The sequence below is a fragment of the Muntiacus reevesi genome, chromosome 6, assembly GCF_963930625.1.
Source record: "Muntiacus reevesi chromosome 6, mMunRee1.1, whole genome shotgun sequence".
Lineage (NCBI taxonomy): Eukaryota > Metazoa > Chordata > Mammalia > Artiodactyla > Cervidae > Muntiacus > Muntiacus reevesi.
Genome location: NC_089254.1, coordinates 2,716,212 through 2,742,463, shown reverse-complemented (window position 1 = coordinate 2,742,463; position 26,252 = coordinate 2,716,212).

Below are 26,252 nucleotides of genomic sequence, written 5' to 3'. Positions count from 1 at the left end.
AGGAAAACAATAGAATGGAAAAGACTAGAGATCTCTTCAAGAAAATAAGAGATACCAAGGGAATATTTCATACAAAGATTGGCTCAATAAAGGACAGAAATTGTAGGGATCTAACAGAAACAGAAGATGTTAAGAAGAGGTGGCAAGAATACACAGAACTGTACAAAAAAAATCTTCATGACTCAGATAATCATGATGGTGTGATCACTCACCTAGAGCCAGAGATCCTGGAATGTGAAGTCAGGTGGGCCTTAGCAAGCCTCATTACAAACAAAGCTAGTGGAGATGATGGAATTCCAGTTGAGCTATTTCAAATCCTTAAAGATGATGCTGTGAAAGTGCTACCCTCAATATGCCAACAAAATTGGAAAACTCAGCAGTGGCCACAGGACTGGAAAATGTCAGTCTTTATTCTAATCCCAAAGAAAGTCAATTGCAAAGAATGCTCAAACTACTGCACAATTGCACTCATCTCACACGCTGGTAAAGTAATGCTCAAAATTCCCCACACCAGGCCTCAGCAATACGTGAACTGTAAACTTCCAGATGTTCAAGCTGGTCTTAGAAAAGGCAGAGGAACCAGAGATCAAATTGCCAACATCCGCCAAATCATCAAAAAAGCAAGAGAGTTCCAATAAAACATCTATTTCTGCCTTATTGCCTATGCCAAAGCCTTTGACTGTGTGGATCACAATAAACTGTGGAAAATTCTGAATGAGATGGGCATACCATACCACCTGACCTGCCTCTTGAGAAACCTGTATGCAGGCCAGGATGCAACAGTTGGAACTGGACATGGACCAACAGACTGGTTCCAAATAGGAAAAGGAGTACATCAATTGTATATTGTCACCCTGCTTATTTAAGTTCCCTGCAGAGTATATCATGAGAAATGCTAGGCTGGAGGAAGGACAAGCTGGAATCAAGATTGCTGGGAGAAATATCATTAACCTCAGATATGCAGATGACACCACCCTTATGGCAGAAAGTGAAGAAGAACTAAAGAGCCTTTTGATGAAAGTGAAAAAAGAGAGTGAAAAATTTGGCTTAAACTCGACATTCAGAAAACTAAGATCATGGCATCCAGTGCCAAAACTTCATGGCAAATAGATGGGGAAACAGTGGCTGACTTTATTTTTCTGGACTCCACAATCACTGCAGCGGGGAGGGAACTAAGATGGCAGGGGAATAGGATGGGGAGACCACTTTCTCCCCCACAAATTCATCAAAAGATCATTTGAACACTGAGCAAACTCCACAAAAGAACTTCTGATCAGTAGCAGAGGACATCAGACACCCAGAAAAGCAGCCCATTGTCTTCAAAAGGAGGTGGGACAAAATATAAAAGATAAAAAAAGAGAAAATAAGAGTTAGGGATGGAGATCCATCCCAGGAAGGGAGTCTTAATAGAGAAAGTTTCCAAATACCAGGAAACCCTCTCACTGGCGGATCTGGGGGAAGTTTTTGAATCTCGGAGGGCAACCTAACTGGGATTAAAAATAAATAAAACCCACAGATTGCATGCCTAAAAACAACTCCCAGGAGAAAAGTAATCCAGACACTGGCATCTGCCACCAGCAAGTGGGGGCGGAACGGAGAGGAGCAGGCGGCATTGCTTAGGGTAAGGACTGGGCCTGAATGCCCTGAGGGCAATCAGAGGGAGCTAAAGCGAGATAGCAACTTAAACTGTGGGATAGCAAGAGAGAGAGGATTAACCTGGGAAAAGCCCTAAATTTAGGCACTACCCGCCCATTCCCAAAACAAAGGACTGAGCGAATAGCAGGGAAGAGCTAGCCAGCTGCGAACCAGCCATCCCCTGCTGGAGGCAGGAGGCTGGGGGGAGAAGAAAGAGGCAAACTCGGCCCCAGAGATGGCATCCCCTACCAAACGGCAAACAGGCTTCCAGCTTCTAACCAAAGACTTCCCGAGATTCTGGATGGTCGACATCCGCCGGGAGGGTCGCAGCCAGAAATCAGCTTCCCAGAAGGGACACAAGGCGTACCCAACTGGCACGCTCAGAAACTGAGGCTGGGACCCTGGGACTGCGGAGGGCAGAAGGCGCACTGCACCCGGGGAGTGTGCGCTCATCAAGCTCCTGGCTGCCTGAGATGCTCCAGCCAGGGAAGGCACAAAACGCTGGCCCAACCGAGTCTGCGTCTTTGTGGAGTACCTGAAAACCTGAATCTGAGCGGCTTAGGCCTGGGAAGTGCACGAAACTCAGGGCCCGCTCCCTGGAGAGCAGCCTGGAGTCTGAGCAGTGTAGACGGGGGAAGCACACACGCCGCGAGCGGGGGCAAACCCAATGTGGCCGGAACACTGCGAGTGCTCCTCACACACGCCAGTGACATTTGTCTGCAGTGCCCCTCCCTCCCCACAGCACGACTGAACAAGTGAACCTAAACAAGAGACCACCTCTGCCCGCATGTGTCAGGGCGGAAATTAGACATTGAAGAGACCAGCAAACAGAGCCAAATAAACAAAGGGAACTGCCTTAGAAGTGACAAGTACAACAGATTAAAATCCCTGTAGTTAACACCAACTACACTGGAAGGGGCCTATAGATAATTGAGAAATATAAGCTGGAACAAGGAGCTATCTGAAACTGAACCAAACCCACACTACTCACAACAGCTCCAGAGAAATTCCTAGATATATTTTTACTGTTATTATTTTTTTAATTAAAAAAAATTGTTTTCTCTTTCTTTTTTTTTTAAGTCCTCTATTACTCCTCTATTACTCCTTAATCTTCATTTTTATAACCCACTATAACCTGGCCAAAAAAAAAAAAAAAAAAAAAAAGGACCTTAGTTTTAAAGTGAACTTCATATATACTTCTTAATTTTTTTGTGGTTTTTTAATATTATATTTTTAGAGTCTAACTTCTACTCTAGATTTTTAATCTTTGTCTTTCAATATTTGATATCAATTTTGAACATTTAATAATCGAAACTTCAATACCCATTTTTACTCAGGAGTGTGATTACTCAGTTGATTACTCACTCCCCCTTTTGACTCTCCTTTTTCTCCCCCAGATCACCTGTATTTCCTCCCTCCCCCTTCTCTTCTCAATCCAATTCTGTGAATCTCTGTGAGTGTTAAAGACTGCAGAGAACACTTATGGAACAGAGTACAACCTAGATATGTCTCTCCTCTCTTTAACCCCCCTTTTTCTCCTCCTGCTCACCTCTATCTCCTTTCTCCCTCTCCTCTTCTTCATATAACTCTGTGAAACTCTCTGGGTGTCCCTCACTGGGGAGAATCCTTTCACCATTAACCTAGAAGTTTTATTATCAGTGCTGTATAGTTGGAGAAGTCTTGAGGCTACTGGAAGAATAAGACTGAAATCCAGAGGCAGGAGACTTAAGCCCAAAACCTGAGAACACCAGAGAACTCCTGACTACAGGGAACATTAATTAATAAGAGATCATCCAAAAGCTGCCATACCTACACTGAAACCAACCACCATCCAAGAGCCAATAAGTTCCAGAACAAGGCATGCCACGCAATGCAGGAACATAGCCCTAAGTGTCAATATACAGGCTGCCAAAAGTCACACCAAACCCATAGACCCATCTCAAAACTCAATACTGGGCAATCCATTGCATTCCAGAGAGAAGAAATCCAGCTCCACCCACCAGAACACCGACACAAGCTTCCCTAACCAGCAAACCTCCACAAGCCAAATATCCAGCCCCACCCACTGGGAGAAACCTCCACAATAAAAAGGAACCACAGACTGCCAGAATACAGAAAGGCCACCCCAAACACAGCAATCTAAATAAGATGAAAAGATAGATAAATACCCAGCAGGTAAAGGAGCATGAAAAATGCCCACCAAGCCAAATAAAAGAGGAGGAGATAGGGAATCTACCTGAAAAAGAATTTAGAATAATGATAATAAAAATGATCCAAAATCTTGAAAGAAAAATAAAGTTACAGATAAATAACCTGGAGACAAGGATTGTGAAGATGCAAGAAATGTTTAACAAGGACCTAGAAGAAATAAAAAAGAGTCAGTTAAAAATGAATAATTCAATAAATAAGGTCAAAAACACTCTGGAGGGAAACAACAGTAGAATAACGGAGGCAGAAGATAGGATAAGTGAGGTAGAAGATAAAATAGTTGAAATAAATGAAGCAGAGAGGAAAAAAGAAAAAAAAAAAAGAAATGAGGACAACCTCAGGGACCTCTGGGACAATGTGAAACACCCCAATTTTTGAATCATAGGAGTCCCAGAAGAAGAAGACAAAAAGAAAGGCCATAAGAAGATTCTCGAGGAGATAATAGCTGAAATCTTCCCCAAAATGGGGAAAGAAATAGTGACACAAATCCAAGAAACCCAGAGATTCCCAAACATGATAAACCCAAGTCGAAATACCCCAAGACACATATTAATTAAATTAACAAAAACCAAACACAAACAACAAATATTAAAAGCAGCAAGGGAGAAACAACAAATAACACACAAGGGGATTCCCACAAGGATAACAGCTGATCTTTCAAAAGAAACTCTTCAGGACAGAAGGGAATGGCAGGCCATACTTAAAGTAATGAAAGAGAATAACCTACAACCCAGATTACTGTACCCAGAAAGGATTTCATTCAGATATGAAGGAGAATTCAGGAGCTTTACAGACAAGCAAAAGCTGAGAGAATTCAGCACCACCAAACCAGCTCTTCAACAAATACTAAAGGATATTCTCTAGACAGGAAACACAGAAAGGTTGTATGAACGTGAACCCAAAAGAACAAAGCAAATGGCAATGGGACCATTCTTATCAAAAATTACCTCAAATATAAATGAGTTGAATGTCCCAACCAAAAGACAAAGACTGGCTGAATGGATACAAAAGCAAGACCCCCATATGTGCTGTCTACAAGCGTCCCACATCAAAGCAAGGGACACATACAGACTGAAAGTGAAGGACTGGAAAAAGTATTTCACACAAACGGAGACCAAGAGAAAGCAGGAGTCACAATACTTTTATCAGATAAAATAGACTTCAAAATAAAGGCTGTGGAAAGAGACAAAGAAGGACACTGCATAATGATCAAAGGATCAATCCAGGAAGAAGATATAACAATTATAAATATATATGCACCCAACATAGGAGCACTGCAATATGTAAGGCAAATGCTAACAAGAATGAAGGGGGAAATAAACAATAACACAATAATAGTGGGAGACTTTTATACCCCACTCACAGCTATGGATAGATCAACTAAATGGAAAATTAACAAGGAAACACAAACTTTAAATGACACAATGGTCCAGCTAGACCTAATTTGATATCTATAGGACGTTTCTCCCCAAAACAATCAATTTCACCTTTTTCTCAAGTGCACACGGAGCCTTCTCCAAAATAGATCACATCCTAGGCCATAAATCTAGCCTTGGTAAATTCAAAAAAACTGAAATCATTCCAGTCATCTTTTCTGACCACAATGCAGTAAGATTAAATCTCAATTACAGGGAAAAAAAAAAAAAAAAAAAAACTATTAAAAACTGCAACATATGGAGGCTAAATAACATGCTTCTGAATAATCAACAAATCATAGCAGGAATGAAAAAGAAATAAAAATATGTATAGAAGTGAATGAAAATGAAAACACAACAACCTAAAACCTATGGGACACTGTAAAGGCAGTGCTAAGGGAAAGTTTCATAGCAATACATGCTTACCTCAAGAAACAAGAAAAAAGTCAAATAAATAACCTAACCCTATACCTAAAGCAACTAGAGAAGGAAGAAATGAAGAACCCCAGGGTTAGTAGAAGGAAAGAAATCTTAAAAATTAGCACAGAAATAAATGCAAAAGAAACTAAAGAGACCATAGCAAAAATCAACAAAGCTAAAAGCTGGTTTTTTTTTTTTTTTTTTTTTTTGAAAAAATAAACAAAATTGACAAACCCTTGCAAGACTCATTAAGAAACAAAGGGAGAAGAAACAAATCAACAAAATTAGAAATGAAATTGAAGAGATCACAACAGGCAACTCTGAAATACAAAGGATCATAAGAGACTACTACCAGCAGCTATATGCCAATAAAATGGACAACTTGGAAGAAATGGACAAATTCTTAAAAAGTATAACTTTCCAAAACTAAACCAGGAAGAAATAGAAGATCTTAACAGACCCATCACAAGCATGGAAATCGAAACTGTAATCAGAAATCTTCCAGCAAACAAAAGCCCAGGACCAGATGGCATCACAGCTGAATTCTACCAAAAATTTAGAGAAGAGCTAACACCTATCTTACTCAAACTCTTCCAGAAAATTGCAGAAGAAGGTAAACTTCCAAACTCATTCTATGAGGCCACCATCACCTTAATTCCAAAACCAGACAAAGATGCCACAAAAAAGAAAACTACAGGCCAATATCACTGATGCACATAGATGCAAAAATTCTTAACAAAATTCTAGCAAACAGAATCCAACAACATATTAAAAAGATCTTACATCATGACCAAGTGGGCTTTATCCCAGGAATGCAAGGATTCTTTAATATCTGCAAATCAATCAAATCAAACACCACATTAACAAATTGAAAGATAAAAACCATATGATTATCTCAATAGATGCAGAAAAAGCTTTTGACAAAATTCAGCATCCATTGATGATAAAAACACTCCAGAAAGCAGGTATAGAAGGAACATACCTCAACATAATAAAAACTATATATGACAAACCCACAGCAAGCATTACCCTCAATGGTGAAAAATTGAAAGCATTTCCCCTGAAATCAGGAACAAGACAAGGGTGCCCACTCTCACCACTACTATTCAACATAGGTTTGGAAGTGTTGGCCACACGCAATCAGAACAGAAAAAGAAATAAAAGGAATCCAGAGAGGAAAAGAAGAAGTAAAACTCTCAATGTTTGCAGATGACATGATCCTCTACATAGAAAACCCTAAAAACTCTACCAGAGAATTACTAGAGCTAATCAACGAATATAGTAATGTTGCAGGATATAAAATTAGCACACAGAAATCCCTTGCATGCCTATACACTAACAATGAGAAAACAGAAAGAGAAATTAAGGAAACAATACCATTCACCATTGCCACAAAAAGAATAAAATACTTAGGAGTATATCTACCTAAAGACACGAAAGACCTATATATAGAAAACAATAAAACACTGATGAAAGTAATCAAAGAGGACACAAACAGATGGAGAAATATACCGTGTTCATGGATTGAAAGAATCAACATTGTGAAAATGACTATACTACCCAAAGCAATCTATAAATGCAATCCCTATCAAGCTACCAACGGTATTTTTCACAGAACTGGAACAAATAATTTCACAATTTGTATGGAAATACAAAAATAGCAAATACAAAAATACCTCGAATAGCAAAATAATATTGAGAAAGAAGAATGGAACTGGAGGAATCAACCTGCCTGACTTCAGACAAAGCCACAGTCATCATGACAGTATGGTACTGGCACAAAGACAGAAATATAGGTCAATGGAACAGTATAGAAAGCCCAGAGAAAAATCCACGTACCTATGGACACCTTATTTTCAACAAAGGAGGCAAGGATATACAATGGAAAAAACACAACCTCTCTAACAAGTGGTGCTGGGAAAACTGGTCAACCACTTGTAAAAGAATGAAACTAGAACACTTTCTAACAACACACACAAAAATAAACTCAAAATGGATTAAAGATCTAAATGTAAGACCAGAAACTATGAAACTCCTAGAGGAGAACATAGGCAAAACACTCTCCAAGATAAATCACAGCAGGATCCTTTATGACCCACCACACAGAATACTGGAAATAAAAGCAAAAAGAAGCAAATGGGACTTAATTAATCTTAAAAGCTTTTGCACAACAAAGAAAACTATAAGCAAGGTGAGAAGACAGCCCTTAGAATGGAAGAAAATAACAGCAAATGAAGAAACAAAGGATTAATCTCAAAAATTTACAAGAAACACCTGTAGCTCAATTCCAGAAAAATAAATTACACAATCAAAAAATGAGCCAAAGAACTAAACAGACATTTCTCCAAATAAGTCATACAGATGGCTAACAAACACATGAAAAGATGCTCAACATCATTCAATATCAGAGAAATGCAAATCAAAACCACAATGAGGTACCACTACACACCAGTCAGAATGGCTGCTATCCAAAAGTCTACAAGCAATAAATGCTGGAGAGGGTGTGGAGAAAAGGGAACCCTCTTACACTGTTGATGGGAATGCAAACTATTACAGCCACTATGGAGAACAGTGTGGAGATTCCTTAAAAATTTGAAAATAGAACTGCCATATGACACAGCAATCCCACTCTTGGGCATACATACCGAGGAAACCAGATCTGAAAAAGACACATGCACCCCAATGTTCACCACAGCACTGTTTATAATAGCCAGGACATGGAAGCAACCTAGATGCCCATCAGCAGACGAATGGATAAGGAAGCTGTGGTACATATACACCATGGAATATTACTCAGCCATTAAAAAGAATTCATTTGAATCAGTTCTAATGAGATGGATGATACTGGACCCCATTATACAGAGTGAAGTAAGCCAGACAGATAAAGACCAATACAGTATACTAACACATATATATGGAATTTAGAAAGATGGTAATGATAACCTTATATGCAAAACAGAAAAAGAGACACAGATGTACAGAACTGACTTTTGGACTCTGTGGGAGAAGGTGAGGGTGGGATGTTCTGAGACAATAACATTGAAATAAGTATACTATCAAGGGTGAAACAGATCACCAGCCCAGGTTGGATGCATGAGACAAGTGCTCATGGCTGGTGCACTGGGAAGACCCAGAAGAATGGAATTGGGAGGGAGGTGGGAGGGGGGATCGGGAAGGGGAACACATGTAAATCCATGGCTGATTCATGTCAATGTATGGCAAAAATCACTACAACTTTGTAAAGTAATTAGCCTCCAACTAATAAAAATAAATGAAAAAAAATCACTGCAGATGGTGATTGCAGCCATGAAATTAAAAGACACTCCTTGGAAGGAATACAATTTATATTGTCACTTAATAGATAATTCTTATTGATCACACACTGTGTACTAGCACTGTTCTAGTGTTTTTTTTGTTTTTGTTTTTGTTTTTTTTACAAAATACCACTCCGTGTGTCACATCAGTTAATGGGACAGGTATGGCCCTCAGTTTAGAGACCAGGGACATGAGCATCCGGGTAAGTGCATGTCCTGCTTCAGGCTAGAGAGGACAGAAGTGGGGAAGGAGTCTAGGTGGACTAACTTGGAGTTCACACCGATCAGGATACTCTCAGGTGATCGCTCAGCTTTTGTCCCTCCAACACAACTTAAAGTAATAGAATTTATCCATAATATAGAGTGAAACACTGTCACTACTTATATTGATGAAAAGGAAACATAACCATGTATGGGTAAATTAACAAGATGGTGCCAATCAGACTCTGTCAACCTGCATCTGAGAGCCCTCTCGCCACATGTCCTTTAAACATGACTTTGCACTTTTTATGTAACAGTTGAGATTCCTTATAGCACTGTGCCTGTGCCTCAGGAGGCACTCGCTTGGTCAGGAGCTACTTTGTCCCTTAGGCCTTTAAGAGCTTCACCCTGAAAGCCCTGACTGCTGCTGCACTGGGGCTACTTTGGAACAGCATCATGGTTATGTTACACAAGGTTATGTTTTGGCCATGTTATGCTTCTCTTATGGTAACGTCATGGCTGTTGCTGTGGCTGCTGCGTCAGCCAGGAGAGAGGCTGTGTTATGGCTGCCATGTCAGCCAGAAAAGAATGAACGTGCCTGCAGTTTCCATGGCTCCTCAAGTCGCTCCTTGCCAACCCTGGGTTCAGTGAACAATGCACACAGTGAGATAACAGCGAGACAACTGCTGCTGTTAGCAGGATCAGCAGTGCACCATGTTTCACCTGAAATAACAGTTTGTTTGTTTTTTTAATTCTACTTCTTAACATGTTAATTTATAGTTGCTTGCTTGTTTATTTTTCAACAGTTTTTTTGTCTTTATTGAGATGGAATAATTACTAAATTAACACATTTTCCAACATAAGATCTGATTAATATAAAAAATAGATTGCTCTAGAAAGCATAATCAATAATTACATTAGGAGAATAATTTGCTTATTAATGTGCCATTCTTATAGTAGTCTACACACAACAACCATAAGTAAGTATTTGTGCAAATGACTTGAGCAGTAAAATCTGACATATTACAAAGCACTCTTTATAGCTTGTAATGCGTCTGTCAAATCACTTCTTCATCTATTGTTAGAATATCTTTGAATTTATAAAACTCCAGGAATTGAGACTGAAAAACAGGGATGGGCTTGCAGGTGAGAACAAGGCCATTATAACCATGCAGATATATTTGTCCTGTGAAAGGTAGATTTGAATTGATTTCCTATTAGAACTGTAAAAGTATATGGTTCGACTTTTTAAAGATGTTTGAATTATGTGTAGCTCTCAAGATATTTTCAGGTTGTCACACTGAAATAAAATACAAGGCATTTAGCCTAACGTCTCTTTTTTGTAAAGTCAAATTACTTTTTTGAAAGCATTGCAATGGTAGGGTCATTTTCTTTACAGTTTTGAACTTTTCATTTTACAATGACTATTTCTGTATGTATGTCTTGGAATTACTACATTAAGGTCAAGTGAACATACCAACCAACAAGGGAGGGTCAAATCAATACAATGTCTGATTTTACACATTTTAAAGGAACTGTATTTTTCTACATTCAAGCAGAATAGTAACACAGGGAGCTAAAGAAGAAATATCTCATTTGTATCCATGAAGATGAAGAGTGATTATATGGTTGATCAAATATAAGCAGATTTCCATCAGTGATGTTTACGCAGAAATTCAGGGTCTTTTTCATAGATCAACTTGAAGGATCAGTTCAGTTTAGTTCAGTCGCTCAGTCATATCTAACTCTATGACCCCATGGAAAGTAGCACACCGGGCTTCCCTGTCCATCACCAACTCCTGTGCTTACTCAAACTCACGCCCACTGAGTCAGTGATGCCATCCAATCATCTCATCCTCTATTGTCCCCTTCTTCTTCCACTTCAATCTTTCCCAGCTTCAGGGTCTTTTCAAATGAGCCAGATATTTGCATCAGATGGCCAAAGGACTGAAGATTCAGCTTCAGGATCAGTCCTTCCAATGAATACTTAGGACTGATTTCCTTTAAGATTGACTGGTTGGATCCCTTTGCAGTCCAATGGAGTCTCAAGAGTCTTCTCCAACACCACAGTTCAAAAGCATCGAATCTTCAGTGCTCTACTTTCTTTATAGTCCAACTCTCACATCCTTACATGACTACTGGAAAAACCATAGCCTTGACTAGACAGACCTTTGCTGACAAAGTAATGTCTTTGCTTCTTAATATGCTGTCTAGCTTGGTCATAACTTTTCTTCTAAGGAGCAAGTGTCTTTTAATTTCATGGCTGCAATCACCATCTGCAGTGATTTTGGAGCCCCCCAAAATAAAGTCTGCCACTGTTTCCACTGTCTCCCCATATATTTGCCAAGAAATGATAGGATTTGATGCCATGCTCTTTGTTTTCTGAATGTTTGGTTTAAAGACAACTTTTTCACTCTCCTCTGTCACTTTCATCAATGGTTTCTTTAGATCTTCTTCGTTTTCTTCCACAAGGGTGGTGTCATCTGCATATCTGAGGTTATTGATATTTCTCCTGGCAAACTTGATTCTACCTTGTGCTTATTCCAGGCCAACATTTTGCATGATGTACTCTGCATATAAGTTAAATAAGCAGGGTGACAATATACAGCCTTGTTGTACTCCTTTCCCAATTTGTAAGCAGTCTGTTGTTCCATGTCCAGCTCTAACTATTGCTTCTTGACTTGCAAACAGATATCTTAGGAGGCAGGTCATGTGGTCTCGTATTCCCATCTCTTTCAGAATTTTCCACAGTTTGTTGTGATCCACACATTCAAAGGCTTTGGCATAGTCAAAGCAGAAGTAGATGGTTTTCTGGAACTCTCTTACTTTTTCAATGATCCAACAGGTGTTGGCAGTTTGATCTCTAGTTCCTCTACTTTTTCTAAATCCAACTTGAAAATATGGAAGTTCATGGTTCATGTACTGCTGAAGCCTGGCATGGACGATTTTGAGCATTACTTAGTGTGTGAGATGAGTGTGGTAGTTTGTGCAGTAGTTTGAACATTCTTTGGCACTGTCTTTCTTCAGATTGGAATGAATACTGACCTTTTTAATCCTGTGGCCACTGCAGACTTTTTTCAAATTTCCTGGCTTATTGAGTGCAGCACTTTCACAGCATCATCTTTTAGGTTTTGAAATAGTTCAACTGGAATTCCATCATCTCTGCTTGCTTTATTCATAGTGATGCTTCCTAAGGCCCACTTGACTTCACATTCCAGGTAGCTTAACTCTAGGTGAGTGATCACAACATTGTGATTATGTGGCTCATGAAGATCTTTTTTTGTACAGTTCTTCTGCGGATTCTTGCCATGTCTTCTTAATATCTTCTGCTTCTGTTAGGTCCCTAACATTTCTGTCCTTTATTGTGCCCATCTTTGCATGAAATGTTCCCTTGGTATATCTAATTTTCTTGAAGAGATCTCTAGTCTTTCTCATTCTTTTTTTTTTTTTTTCCTCTAGTTATTTTCATTGATCACTGAGGAGGACTTTCTTATCTCTCCTTGCTTTCTTTGGAACTCTGCATTCAAATAGATATATCTTTCCTTTACTCCTTTGCCTTTAGCTTCTCTTCTTTCCTCAGATACTTTTAGGGCCTCCTCAGACAACCATTTTGCCTTTTGGCATATCTTTTTCTTTTGGATGGTCTTGACCACTGCTTCCTATAAAATATTATGAAACTCAGGCCAGGTTCTTCAGGCAATCTATCAGACTAATCCCTTGAATCTATTTGTCACTTTCACTGCATAATCATAAGGGATTTGATTTAGTTCATACCTGAATGGTCTAATGGTTTTCCCTACTTTCTTCCATTTAAGTCTGAATTTGACAATAAGGACTTCATGATCTAACCCCAGTCAGATCCTGGCCTTTTTTTGTTGACTGTATAGAGCTTCTCCATCTTTGGCTGCAGAGAATATAATCAGTCTGATTTCAGTATTGACCATCTGGTGATGTCCTTGTGTGGAGTCTTCTCTTGTGTTGTTGGAAGAGGGTGTTTGCTATGACCAGTGCGTTCTCTTGGCAAAACTCTATTAGCCTTGGCCCTGCTTCATTCTGTACTGCAAGGCCAAATTTACCTGTTACTCCAGGTGTCTCTTTACTTCTTACTTTTGCCTTCCAGTCCCCTATAATGAAAAGGACATCTCTTTGGGGTGTTAGTTCTAGAAGGTCTTGTAGGTCTTTATAGAACCATTCAAGTTCAGCTTCATCAGCATTACTGGTTGGGACATAGACTTGGATTATCATGATGCTGAGTTGAAGTTTACTTCCTACTACTTTTGAACAGAATTATCTTCAAGTTTTTACTGGAGTACTTTGTTTTGTCCTTGAATATCTGTGGTGGATAGATGGTAATTTTTCCCTCCTTCCCTAGTTAGTAAAAGGGCAAGTCTTATAAAATAGAAATGAGAAGAATTACAGCAGTAGATGATGTTTCCATTATATGCCACTAAAATTCGACTGTAAAAAGAACTCTGTCCATTTCCAGATGGACAAGATCAAGCTAAACTCTTGTCTGAAGGTCACCTATGGAACTTGCACTGAATTCTAGACTGTGAAAGTCTCTCAGAAATAACTACAAAATGGATTTATGTTATCTTAAACTCTCTGATCACTGACCACCAATATATAAACACACACACACACACATGCACGCACACACATTAATGATTTATATGCCCCAAATCTCCTTGATAGGAAATAAATCAAAGAACAAAAATCAAACAGAAAATTCAGACATTTTCCTTTAGCAGGTACACTCAATAGAGCAGGAAGGGGAAGATTTACACTTGGAAAGTACTCATATTACTGTTAATTGAAAACACCTTGGACCAGAGAATTTAAATTTCTGTTTTCTGAATCCCAAATCAAATGTTTTCTTTCTATTAACACCTTCTGAATCCCATATACTATATAAGTGAGAAAAAAGAGACACCCTTTTGATTATAAAAACTTTTCTTTGTTATTCAAAATTGGAGAACAACAGAAAATTCTGTTAGTCATTCAATAAACAAAACTTCATTTAGTAAGGTGTTAGATGTAATAGACAGGGTGCCAGATGAACTATGGATGGACGCTTGTGACATTGAACAGGAGACAGGGATCAAGACGATCCCCAAGAAAAAGAAATGTCAAAAAGCAAAGTGGCTGTCTTAGGAGGCCTTACAAGTAGCTATGAAAAGAAGAGAAGCAAAAAGCAAACGAGAAAAGGAAAGATATACCCATTTGAATGCAGAGTTCCAAAGAAATGCAAACAGAAAATAAAGCCATCCTTAATGATCAGCACAAAGAAATAGAGGAAAGCAATAGAATGGGAAAGACTAGAGATACCAAGGGAACATTTCATGCAAAGATGGGAACAGTAAAGGACAGAAATGGTATGGACCTAACAGAAGCAGAAGATATTAAGAACAGGTGGCAAGAATACACAGAAGAATTACACAAAAAGATCTTCACGACCCAGATAATCACTATGGTGTAATCACTCACCTAGAGCCAGACGTCCTGGAATGTGAAGTCAAGTGGGCCTTAGGAAGCATCTCTACAAACAAAGCTAGTGGAGGTGATGGAATTCCAGTTGAACTATTTCAAATCCTAAAAGATGATGCTGTGAAAGTGCTGCACTCAATATGCCAGCAGATTTGGAAAATTCAGCAGTGGCCACAGGACTGGAAAATATCAGGTTTCATTCCAATCCAAAGAAAGGCAATGCCAAAGAATGCTCAATCTACTGCACAATTGCACTAATCTCACACACTACTAAAGTAATGCTCAAAATTTCCAAAGCCAGGCTTCAGCAATACATAAACTGTGAACTTTCAGATATTCAACCTGGTTTTAGGAAAGGTAGAGGAACAGAGATCGAATTGCCAACAACCAATGGATCACTGAAAAGTCAAGAGGGTTCCAGAAAAACATCTATTTTTGCTTTATTGACTATGCCAAAGTTTTTGTCTGTGTGGATCACAATAAACTGTGGAAAATTCTGAAAGAGATGGGAATACCAGACCACCTGACCTGTCTCTTGAGAAACTCGTATGCAGTTCAGGAAGCAACAGTTAGAACTGGGCGTGAAATAACAGACTGATTCCAAATAGGAAAAGGAGTACACCAAGGCTATATATTGTCACCCTGCTTTTTTAACTTATATGCAGATTACATCATGAGAAACGCTGGGCTGGATGAAGCAGAAGGTTGATTCGAGTTTGCTGGGAGAAATAAAAATAACCTCAGATATGCAGATAACACCACACTTATGGCAGAAAAGTGAAGAACTAAAGAGACTCTTGATGAAAGTGAAAGAGAAGAGTGAAAAATTTGGCTTAAAGCTCAATATTCAGAAAACTAAGATCATGGCATAAGGTCCTATCATTTCGTGTCAAATAGATTGGGAATTAGTGGAAACAATGGCAAACTTTATTTTTCTGTGCTCCAAAATCACTGCAGATGGTGACTGCTGCTATGAAATCAAAGATGCCTACTCCTTGGAAGGAAAATTATGACCAATGTAGACAGCATATTAAAAAGCAGAGACATTACTATGCCAGCAAAGGGCTGTCTAGTCAAGACAATGATTTTTCAAGTAGTCCTGTATGGATGTGAGAGTTAGGCTATAATAAAGCTGAGCACAGAAAAATTGATGCTTTTGAACTGTGGTGTTGGAAAAGACTCTTGAGAGTCCCTTGCAGTGCAAGGAGATCCAACAGGTCTATCCTAAAGGAAATTAGTCATGAATATTCATTGGAAGGACTGATGTTGAAGCTGAATCTCTAATACTTTGGCCACCTGATGCAAAGAGCTGACTCATTTGAAAAGACCCTTATGCTGGGAAAATTTGAAGGCAGGAGATAAAGGGGACAACAGAAGATGAGATGTTTGGTTGGTATCATCGACTCAATGAACATGAGTATGGGTAAACTCCAAGAGTCTGTGATGGATAGGGAGACCTGGCATGCTGCGAGCCATCGGTTGTGAAGAGTCAGACGACTAGCTACTGAACTGAACTGATTTATATCACCTCAAAGTCAGGCACTATAGACTATGAAGATTAACATTGAATGAAGGACATTGGCGGTTAAGAAGGTGACTATAATATTGGTTCACAATCTTTTATTAGTTTTGGTTGTACAACACAGTGTTTCAAGATTTTTTAGATTATATTTCATTTAGAATTATGATAAAATCATGACTATATTTCCCTGTGTTGTACATTATATCCTTGTATCTGATTTATTTTATACATAGTAGCTTTTGTGTCTTAATCCCCTGGCCCTGTATTGCCCCTCCCCCACCCCTTCCATAGCAACCACCAGTCTGTTCTCTACATCTATGAATCTGTTCCAGTTCTCTTATATGCATTTGTTTATTTTTTTTTAATTCCACATGTAAATCTCTCTGAATTATTTCATAAAAAAAGAAGATGAAAAAAAAAAAAAGAAGATGATTTGAATAAAGCATTATCATCACTTTCCTAGAGTATGCAAATAGAGTGCAAAGAAGAGTTTGGTTAAGGCATCATGAAAGAAGCTTCCAGAAAGTTCTGAGGAGATGGGATTGAGCAGAAGGGAGAAATACCATCCCCCACCCCAGTGATGGATAATTTGATTTGTCAACTTGACTGCACTAATGGTTGTCCAGATAGTTGGTGAAGCATTATTTCTCGGTATGTTTGTGAAAATGACTCCAGGTTTATTAGTGCTTGAATCGGTAGGCTGAATAAAGACGTCTCTCACAGTGTAGGGATGGGAGGGGGGCTAGCATCCATTCATTAAGGTCCTGAAGAGAACAAAGTGAAAGAGAGGAGTGAAAAAATTGGCTTAAAGCTTAGCATTCAGAAAACTAAGATCATAGCATCTGTTCCCATCACTTCATGGGAAATAGATGGGAAGAGAGTGGAAAGTGTCAGACTTTAATTTGGGGGGCTTCAAAATCGCTGCAGATAGTGATTGCAGCCTTGAAATTAAAAGACGCTTACTCCTTGGAAGGAAAGTTATGACCAACCTAGATAGCACATTAAAAAGCAGAGGCATTACTTTGCCAACAAAGATCCGTCTGGTCAAGGCTATGGTTTTTCCAGTGCTCATGTATGGATGTGAGAGTTGAACTGTGAAGAAAGCTGAGCACTGAAAAATTGATGCTTTTGAACTGCGTTGTTGGAGAAGACTCTTGAGAGTCCCTTGGACTGCAAGCAGATCCAACCAGTCCATCCTGAAGGAGATCAGTCCTGGGTGTTCATTGGAAGGACTGATGCTGAAGCTGAAACTCCAGTGCTTTGGTCACCTCATGCGAAGAGTTGACTCACTGAAAAACACCCTGATGCTGGGAGGGATTGGGGGCAGGAGGAGAAGGGGACGACAGAGGATGAGATGGCTGAATGGCATCACCGACTCGATGGACATGGGTTTGAGTAAACTCCGGGAGTTGGTGATGGACAGGGAGGCCTGGCGTGCTATGATTCATGGGGTCGCAAAGGGTCGGACACGACTGAGCGACTGAACTGAACTGAACTGAAGAGAACAAAAAGGTGAGGAAGGACAGACCTGTTCTCTCCATGAGCTGGGCACCCCTCTCTCCTGCTTTCAGATAAGTAGTGCTGCTGGGTCTTGGACCTTTGAACTGGCACTGGATCAGGACTTACAGCATGGGTTCCCCTGGTTCTCAGACCCTCAGGCTTGAGCTGGAATCATATCCTCCCTTCTGGGTTTTCTACTTTTGGATGATTGGATGTGGGACTTCTCAGCCTCCATAATCATGAGATCCAGCCCCTCACAACAAATCCCTTTCTATATATCAATATATGTCCTTTTATGTTCAGTTTCTCTGGAGAACCGTGATAATCCACCCTGAAAGAAGAGTCATCAATGGAGGTTTGCAAGAAAGAGAATACTCCAGGAACAGATAGACTAAAGGAAACAAGTGTGGGGACTTCCCTGGGGGTCCAGTGGTTAAGACTCCATGCTCCCAAAGCAGAGGGCCAGGGATTCAATCCCTGGTCTAGGAACTAGATCTTGCATGTCTCACAGTTCAGCCTAAAAAAAAAAAAAAAAAAAAAAAAAAAAAAAAAAAAAAAGAAAGAAAAAGAAAAAAAGAAAGAAAGAAAGAATAGAAAAAAGAAGAAAAAAACAAATGTGGTTATAGTAAGTGGTGAGAGATGAAGCAAATCCCATTGCATGGAGTCTCTGAGTCAAGCTTGGAACCAAGTCTGAGGAAAAACCAGTAAATTGTAAAGGAAATCAGTCCTAAATATTCATTGAAAGGATTGATACTGAAGCTGAAACTTCAAAACTTTGGCCATCTGATGCAAAGAAGTGACTCATTGGAAAAAACTCTGATGCTGGGAAAGATTGAGGGCAGGAGGATAAGGGGACAAAAGAGCATGAGATGGTTGGATGGCATCAGTGACTCGCTGTGCCTGAGTTGGTGATGGAAGGGAAGCCTGGCGTGCTGCAGTCCATGAGGTCACAAAGAGTCCGACATAACTGAGCGACTAAACTGAACTGAACTAAGTGTTTAAAATGGGAAATTTATGACTTGGAAATTTCACAGTCACTAAGATTTACAAAATTAATTGGAAGAGACAGGAGAATGGCTATGAGTCATAGATAGTCATGGATATGAAAGTGCCGGTTGATGAGTGGATGAGGAAGAAGATGTGCTTCCAGTTGTGAATGTGTGGCCTGGATATGAGAATGAACTGCTGGTCGTTTGGGCTGCCTGGGAGGGCCCAGGGGAATGGGGAACAGGAGAGTTGGTAATAAGGATGGATGATTCCTATGGATATCAATAGTTGTATTTGTCAGAGTTCTCTGGAGTCACAAACCAATAGGATATGCACATATGTAAACATTATTTGCATGAAATAAAACAGTATGAACCGTATGAAAAGGCTAAATGATAGGATACTGAAAGAGGAACTCCCCAGGTTGGTAGGTGCCCAATAGGTTGGGCATATTGGAGATCTACTGGAGATCAGTGGAGAAATAACTCCAGAAAAATGAAGGGATGGAGCCTAAGCAAAAACAACACCCAGTTGTGAATGGGACTGGTGATAGAAGCAAGGTCTGATGCTGTAAATAGCAATATTGCATAGGAACCTGGAATGTTAGGTCCATGAATCAAGGCAAATTGGAAGGGGTCAAACAGGAGATGGAAAGAGTGAACGTCAACATTCTAGGAATCAGTGAACTAAAATGGACTGGAATCGGTGGATTTAACTCAGATGACCATTATATGTACTACTGTGGTCAGGAATTCCTTAGAAGAAATGGAGTAGCCATCATGGTCCAAAAAAATAGTCCAAAATGCAGTACTTAGATGCAATCTCATAAATGACAGAATGATCTCTGTTTGTTTCCAAGGCAAACAATTCAATATCACAGTAATCCAAGCCTATGCTCCAACCAGTAATGCTGAAGAAGCTGAAGTTGAATGGTTCTATGAAGACCTACAAGACATTTTAGACGTAACACCCCCCCCCCAAAAAAAAAAGATGTCCTTTTCATTATAGGGAACTGGAATGCAAAGGTAGGAAGTCAAGAAACAGCTACAGTAACAGGCAAATTTGGCCTTGGAGTACAGAATGAAGCAGGGCAAAGGCTAATAGAGTTATGCCAAGAGAACACACTGTTCATAGCAAACATCCTCTTCCAACAAAACAAGAGAAGACTCTACACATGGACATCACCAGATGGTCAACACCGAAAGCAGATTGATTATATTCTGTGCAGCCAAAGATGGAGAAGCTCTATACAGTCAGCCAAAACAAGACCGGGAGCTGAATGTGACTTGGATCATGAACTCCTTATTGCCAAATTCATACTGAAATTGAAGAAAATAGGGAAAACCACTAGACCATTCAGGTATGACCTAAATCAAATCTCTTATGATTATACAGTGGAAGTGAGAAATAGATTTAAGGGACTAGATCTGATAGACAGAGTGCCTGATGAACTATGGACGGAGGTTTGTGACATTGTACAGGAGACAGGGATCAAGACCATCCCTAAAGAAAAGAAATGCAAAAAAGCAAAAAGGCTGTCTGAGGAAGCCTTACAAATAACTCTGAAAAGAAGAGAAACAAAAAGCACAGGAGAAAAGTAAAGGTATTCCCATTTAAATGCAGAGTACCAAAGAATAGCCAGGAGAGATAAGAAAGCTTTCCCCAGGGATCAATGCCAAGAACTAGAGGAAAACAACAGAATGGGAAAGACTAGAGATCACTTCAAGAAAATTAGAGATACCAAGGGAAAGTTTCAGGCAAAGATGAGTTCGATAAAGAATAGAAATTGTATGAACCTAACAGAAGAAGAAAATATTAAAAAGAGGTGGCAAGAATACACAGAAGAACTGTACAAAAAAGATCTTCACAACCCAGATAATCACGATGGAGTGATCACTCACCTAGAGCCAGACATCCTGAAATGTGAAGTCAAGTAAGCCTTAGCAAGCATCATTACAAACAAAGCTAGTGGAGTTGATGAAATTACAGCTGAGCTCTTTCAAATCCTTAAAGATGACACTGTGAAACATGATGCATGTGAAATCCTGGGCTGGAAGAAGCACAAGCTGGAATCAAGATTGCTGGGAGAAATTACAATAACCTTAGATATGCAGATGACACCACCCTTGTGGCAGAAGCTGAAGAGGAACTAAAAAACTTCTTGATAAAAGTGAAATAGGAGAGTGAAAAAGTTGGCTTAAGCTTAACATTCAGAAAACTAAGATCAAGGTATCTGGTCCCATCACTTCATGGCAAATAGATGGGGAAACAGTGGAAACAGTGGCTGACTTTATTTTTCTGGGCTCCAAAATCACTGCAGATTGTGAATGCAGCCATGAATTTAAAAGACACTTACCCCTTAGAAGGAAATTAATGACCAACCTAGATAGCATGTTAAAAAGCAGAGACATTAATTTGTCAACAAACGTCCATCTAGTCAAGACTATGGTTTTTGCAGTGGTCATGTATGGATGTGAGAGTTGGATCGTGAAGAAAGCTGAGCGTCGAATTGATGCTTTTGAACTGTGGTGTGGGAGGAGACTCTTGAGAGTCCCTTGAGCTTCAAGGAGATCCAACCAGTCCATCCTAAAGGAGATCAGTCCTGGGCGTCATTGGAAGGAATGATCCTGAAGTTGAAACTCCAATACTTTGGCCACATTATGTGAAGAGTTGACTCATTGGAAAAGACCCTGATGCTGGGAGGGATTGGGGGCAGGAGGAGAAGGGGACGACAGAGGATGAGATGGCTGGATGGCATCACTGACTCGATGGACATGGGTTTGAGTGGACTCTGGGAGTTGGTGCTGGACAAGGAGACCTGGTGTGCTGCGATTCATGGGGTTGCAAAGAGTTGGACACGCCTGAGCGACTGAACTGAACTGAAAAATTATTTGTAAGAAATCGGTTTAGGTAATTGTAGAGACTGATAAGTCCAAATCTGCAGTGTGGGCCAGCAGGTTGGAGACCCAGGACAAACTCTGATGCAGAAAAATTCCTTTCTGATTGAAGTGGCCCCTGTTTATGTTCCATTCAAGGCTTCAACTTGCTGGATGATTCTCGTGCACGTTATAGAATGCAATCAGTTCACTGGATGTTAACAAATTGAAGTATAAATCTCACCCCAAAACATTCTTTCATTAGACACATAAAATTAGTGATCATAAGTCTACATTTTGTCACCTTGGCACCCATAATCATCTCCTTGCATGTATGCTTGTAAGTCGCCTAAGTGGTGTCTGACTCTTTGTAACCATATGGACTGTAGCCTGCCAGGCTCCTCTGTCCATGGAATTCTCCAGGCAAGAATACTGGAGCGGGTTGTCATGCCCTTCTCCAGGGGAACTTCCTGACGTAGGGATTGAACCTGCATCTCTTATATCTCCTGCATTGGCAGGCAAGTTCTTTATCACTGAGGCACCTGGGCAGCCAAGGTATTTTCTTCAATTCAGTTCAGTTCAGTCGCTCACTTGTGTCCTACTCTTTGCGACCCCATGAATCATGGCACGCCAGGCCTCCCTGTCCATCATCAACTCCTGGAGTTTACTCAAACTCATGTCTATTGAGTCCGTGATGCCATCCAGCCATCTCATCCTCTGTCGTCCCCTTCTCCTCCTGCCGCCAATCCCTCTCAGCATCAGGTTTTTTTCCAATGAGCCAGGTCTTCCCATCAGGTGGCCAAAGTATTGGTTTCAGTTTCAGCAGCAGTCCTTCCAATGAATACTTAGGACTGATTTCCTTTTGGATTGACTGGTTTGATCTCCTTGCAGTCCAAAAACTCTCAAGAGTTTTCTCCAACACCACATTTTCAAAAGCATCAATTCTTCAGTGCTCAGCTTTCTTTATGGTCCAGCTCACGCATCCATACATGACTACGGGGAAAACCATCGCCTTGACTAGACGGACCTTTGTTGACAAAGTAATGTCTCTGCTTTTTAACATGCTGTCTAGCTTAGTCATAACTTCTTCCAAGGAGCAAGGATCTTTTAATTTTGAGGCTGTAGTCACCATCTGCAGTGATTTTAGAGCTCGAGAAGATAAATTCTGTCATTGTTTCCATTGTTTATCCATCTATTTGCCATTAATTGATGGAACAAGATGCCATGCTCTTAGTTTTCTGAATGTTGAGTTTTAAGCAGTTTTCATTCTCCTCTTTCACTTTCATCAAGAGGCTCTTTAGTTCTTCTTTACTTTCTATCACAAGGGTGGTGTCATCTGCATATCTGAAGTTATTGATATTTCTTCCAGCAATCTTGATTTCAGCTTGTGCTTCATCCAGCCTGGCATTTCTCATGATGTACTCTGCATGCAAATTAAATAAGCTGGGGGACAACAAATAGCCTTGATGTACTCCTTTCCCGATTTGGAAGCAGTTCATTGTTCCATATCCGGCTGTAACTGTTGCTTTATGACCTGCATACAGTTGTCTCAGGAGGCAGGTCAGGTAGTCTGGTATTCCCATCTCTTTAAGAATTTTCCACAGTTTATTGTGATCCACACAATCAAAGGCTTTGGCATAGTCAATAAAGCATAAGTAAATTTTTTTTTTTTTTTTTTTTTTTGTACTCTCGCTTCTTCTATGATCCAGCGGAAACTGGCAATATGACCTCTGATTCCTCTGCATTTTCTAAATCCAGTTTGAACATATGGAAGTTCACAGTTCATGTACTGTTGAAGCCTGACTTGGATGATTTTCAGCATTACTTTGCTGGCATTTGAGACGAGTACAATTGTGTGGTAGTTTGAACATTCTTTGGGAATGCCTTTCTTTGGGATTGGAATGAACACTGACCTTTTCCAGTCCTGTGGCCACTGCTGAGTTTTCCAAATTTACTGACATATCGAGTACAGAATTTTCACAGCATCATCTTTTAGTATTTGAAATATCCCAGCTGAAATTCCATTACCTCCACTAGCTTTGTTCATAGTGATGCTTCACTGACTTCACATTCCAAGATGTCTGGCTCTAGGTGAGTGATCACACCATCATGATTATCTGGGTTGTGGAGATCTTTCTTGTGCAGTTCTTCTGTGTATTCTTGCCACCTGTTCTTAAGATCTTCTGCTTCTTTTAGGTCCATACCATTTCTGTCCTTTATTGTGCCCATCTTTGTATGAAATGTTCCCTTGGTTTCTCTAATTTTCTTGAAGAGATCTCTAGTGTTTTCCATTCTTTTTCCCCCCCTATATTTCTTTGCATTTTAAAAAATTTTTTCAAATTTCTTTGCATTAATCACTGAGGAGGGCTTTCTTATCTCTCCTTGATAATCTTACATCTCAGATGGGTGTATCTTCCCTTCTCTCCTTTGCCTTTAGCTTCTCTTGTTTTCTCAGCTCTTTGTAAGCACCATTTGAGAAGCCCTGTGTACAACTGAAAATGTACACTTTTCCCAGAAGAGGATGAAAAATCTTTGGATGATGTTTACTCTTTTCTTGATAAATCAAAACTACAATACTATGATGAAAATTGTAAGATTCTTAAATACTGTCACATGAAATCAGTATATCTTATGTTACTCTGTGAGGGGATAAAGAAGAAACAAACAAACAAAATAACAAATGGACATTTAAGTCTCATGCATATTCATAACAAAATAAGGAGGAAATGTTCATGACAATTACTATCTTCATTTCTGAAATGGATCATGTGTCTGTAGTTGTTATTTATAGCTAACTTCCTTCATAAATCCCCTTTGCTTCAACAAGCACCTTGCTGGTTATACTTCTTTTCCTGGTAACATAACCCAGCCCTTCATTCATGAATGGTCTTGGCCACTAATAGTCCTTTCTGGATTGGATTGTTGTAGCTTTCTATTGATCTTAACCACAGGGCATGATAACACAAAGAAACACTCTCAGGATCTTGTTTCCCAGGCATCCACTTCCTTACCTCTATTGTGGAATAGCCATCCAATTTCACCTGATAGCCAGGATAAGTACCCAAGCCAGCAGAGTAATGCCTTTTTAACTTGTTGATTCACAGGCATGAGGAATCCAAAGTGACTGGAGAGACGTCTTCACTTCTGGTTCAACTGAGGCTTTCTCATGTTTTTTATTCCTATGTAACAGGACATCTAGGTTATCAAAGTTTAAGGTAATGAGGAGAGGAAGCAGTGCTTGTGCTGGTAGGTGGCCAGGGGTAATGGTGAGTAATGCACCTCCCATTTCCACCCAGTGAGCCCTGGACCCATCAATCCTGGATACTGGAGAAGAAACACATTTTGGATGACAATTTAAAGCACATAATGTCTCCTGGAGAAACTCTCCCCATATCTGCAAAGTATTTCCATTGGCTGAGATTATAAATGAGTCTTCAAAATGCCAATTTAATTTCTCTCAAGGCTGCTCCTTCAGGATAGTGAAAACATAGTAAAAATAGTGAACCCTAGGAGCAGTAATTCAATGCTGTTCTTCATTTGCTGTGAAATTATCAGAAATAGTGCAACATTAAATATCATAAGGAGTCTGTAAATTCAGATAGTAGTGTTGCCAGAAACACTGTGTTTGGGGAAAATAAATTCATATCCTCTTTAATTAAGAACAAAATGCTTCCTGTTTTTGGATGGAAGGGGTCCAGTTTAATAAACTTGCTACCAGGTAGCTGGCTGATCACCCTGGGAAATGGCATCATATGGGGGTCCCAGTGTTGGTCTTTGTAGCTGATAAATTGGGTCTCCAGCAGTGACCACAGCCAGTTCAGCCTTGGTGAGGGGCAGTCCATGTGACTGAGTCTGTGCTTAATCTCCTTCTCTCCTATCTTGGCCACTTTGTTCAGGGGCCCACCAGGTGATGACAGGAGTGGCTGGGGAAAAAGACAGGTTCATATCCACTGAGAGGTCACACTCTTCACTTGATTATTAAAATCCTCCTCTGTTGAGGTTGGTCATTGGTGAACAGGGAACAAGCATCTTTATATTTTTGTCCACTCAAAATACCCACTTCACATTTTGTCCACATTTTTGTCCATTCTGAGTGAACAAAAAAAATCTACATGCCTCTTCCCCAGTCTTCCTTGTCACCAGTCTTCCAATTGTATTCTTTCCATGGATGTTTCCCTGACTATCCAGATAAACCATTGGTCAGAGTCCATGAGTCAGCATATAATTGCACAACTGTTCATTTTTCCTTTCATGCAAAATCAACAGTCAGATACAATGCTTGATGTTCTTTCCACTAGGGGGATTTTTCCTCACCAGTGTCCTTCAAGCATGTCCCCACAAGGTGTCATGATGCCTTAGCTGTCCACTTTTTTGTTAGTACCTGCATAGTGTACAGAATTACGTATAAATCAAGCCTGGATCTTCTTTTCTTCTGTAAACTGGTCACAGGGAGAGCCCAATGAAGCTCTGGGTGAGGCTGGGAGACAGAAGGAAGTGTTACAGGAGAGTGGTTCATGGGTCCTTGGGCCACTTTTTCATGTGACTTGCTTGTGCCTTCCCACGTGGTGCTAATGGTAAAGAACTTACCTGCCAATGCAGGAGAATTAAAAGACATGGGTTTGATCCCTGGGTCAGGAAGATCCCCTGGAGAAGGAAATGACAACCCAGTCCAGTATTCTTACCTCGG